Source organism: Jaculus jaculus, chromosome 12 (assembly GCF_020740685.1).
Source record: "Jaculus jaculus isolate mJacJac1 chromosome 12, mJacJac1.mat.Y.cur, whole genome shotgun sequence".
Classification (NCBI taxonomy): domain Eukaryota; kingdom Metazoa; phylum Chordata; class Mammalia; order Rodentia; family Dipodidae; genus Jaculus; species Jaculus jaculus.
In genome coordinates this window covers 59,620,963-59,623,382 of record NC_059113.1, presented here as the reverse complement: position 1 = coordinate 59,623,382, position 2,420 = coordinate 59,620,963, and the positions used below count along the sequence as shown (strand labels likewise).

The 2,420-nt window shown below is 36.4% G+C and overlaps 1 non-coding gene across 1 annotated transcript; it reads left to right on the top strand.

Annotated features, from left to right (window-relative positions):
• Positions 1-1,132: 1,132 nt before the first annotated feature.
• LOC123453936 lies at positions 1,133-1,258 on the top strand. Its single transcript, XR_006633102.1, has one exon. It is a non-coding gene; the product is annotated as a small nucleolar RNA SNORA33 (small nucleolar RNA).
• Positions 1,259-2,420: the final 1,162 nt, after the last annotated feature.

The window sequence follows — 2,420 nt, the reverse complement described above, 5'->3', positions numbered from 1 at the left end:
CTTTAATTCCAGCACTCAGGAGGCAGAGGTAGGAGGATTTCTGTGAGTTTGAAACCACCCTGAGACTACATAGTAAATTCCAGGTCAGCCTGAGCTAGAGTGAGATCCTACCTCAAAACACCCCCCCTCAAAACAAAGTTATTTATTTACAAGGAGAGAGAGAGAGAATATGAGAATGGACACACCAGGGCCTCCAGCCACTGCAAAAGAACTCCAGATACATGCACCACTTTGTGCACCTAGTGAATTCCAGGTCAGCCTGGGCTAGGGTAAGACCCTACCTTGAAAAATCAAAAAAAAAAAAAAAAATCTAAGAGGATATAAATAAATCATATGGAAACCTACTTTTTTGGACAATGGAACACTTAAGAGCCATAGATTGTTAATAGAAATTTTTCAGTGCCAGAGATGGGATACCTTCCAATGAGTTGTTGGCCAGGGAGGTCACTGATGCCCCCAAAACATTACAGGTCATTGCCAAGGCCCTTGGTTTCCCACCAGGAATAGATGGTAAGTCCCTATTGCTGAAGACTCCACATACTTGGGCTGCAAGGTCACTGAGAAATCCTGCTGGAACTGAGCTGAAAACCTCCTCCATGTAGACCAGCTAGAAAAAGCCATGCTGAAGTTCCATGGGAGAGACAGAAATCACCAATGAAGATACTCCACAAAGGACACTGCAAGACTTATATTTGGCCAACCAGTCCAAATGAGCCAAACGGGTACAATAGTGGCACATCTGTTATGGAGGAAACCAACTGCTCTCTGATTGGACTGGAGGCCTGCTGCATGGGAGGGAATACATCCCTGATATTGAAAACCTACAACATGGATAGTCATGAGCCCTAAGGTGTAATGTCTGCTGCTGTCTGGCTAAATGTATATACTATGCTCATCAAACTGCCCATTAAGCACTTCTCCTAATGTTCATACCCATATATTAATGCTACTCTCACTTTTTTTTGTTGTTGTTTATAATTTTAACATTTATTGCTTTTTATACTGATCATATATGTAAGTGCAAATAATGGCTTCTGGTAGTTCTAAAGTATTCCTGAATTACAGACCAGGGCTATACATTAACAAACCTGCTTTACATAATCCACACAGTAATATCTAGACATACTACAGAAATCCAGAGCAAAAGGTCCTAATATACTGCACTTAAAACATTTTTTCTTAGCTGGCAATAGTGATGCTATGTTATGAGCCTTAAGGACAGTTGAGGTCATTAAGGTCCCTGAAAATGGCTACAATACCTTAATGTTGAAACATTTTCATAAGACTTAATTTTAATGTAACTTGTTCTAAGTTTAATGAAAGCTAAGAATTAATAAATTGCATTTTTTTTGAAGATGAATAATTTTTTCTCTTTTTCTTTTTTTTTTAGTTTTTCAAGGTAGAGTTTCACTGTGGTCCAGGCTGACCTGGAATTCGCTATGTAGTCTCAGGGTGGCCTCAAACTCATGGTGATCCTCCTGCCTCTGCCTCCCGAGTGCTGGGATTAAAGGAGTGTGCCACTATGCCCAGCTTGCATTTTTCATTCTTAAATTTGACATTTCCCAAAGGAAGCTAGCACACTCCTAGCAAATGATTAGTTAAAGATTAAAACTATGAACAGGGATAGGAGTCTAAAGAAAAACAGTTCTTTAAGAAAAAGCACATGCCAACACTACAGTGTATGCACATTATGGTCAGACCCAGGCACTACCTTAAAATTATGTTTGGTTATATGCTAAGAATATGAACTACAGAGTGATGCAAAATTAGTGAAATAATAAAGTTAATAGCTTACAAGGAAAGCAAGTTCACATTTTAGTGCTAAACTTTTTATCTTTTTTCAGTTACCTAGTCAAGAAGATAGTTCAAGGACTCACAAGCAAATGCAATACCTTTATTTTTCAGTTACTGAAATCAAATATTAAATAATTTAATTCCAAAGTATTACTTATGGACTCAAACTACTTGTAACAGCATGACCTTCAATTTGAAAAAGATGAAATATTTTATTTATTTATTTACATATTGCCCATTACACAGATGGGACTTTCTAAAAGTTTTGTTACTTAAAAAAACAAAGAACATTTGAAAAGCTTGAACCAGACAGTGCCATTTACAAATTAATCACATCTTGTCACCAGACATCATTGTCTGTGTATCAATAGAACTAGTAAGATTTAAGTCTCAGCTTCATTCTAAAGTAGAGCATTGAAAGCAAACAGAAAACCTAGCTATTTAAATATAATAAATGGTGGTGTTTCTACACTAAGAGTATCCTTTATAAACAAGAAACAGGAAAGAAATTTCATAACCTTTACTCATAGTACTGCACAATACATGTAAACTTTTTGAATATTTCTTTTTCTTTAATTCATTATTTATTTATTTATTTATTTGAGAGCGACAGACACAGAGAGAAA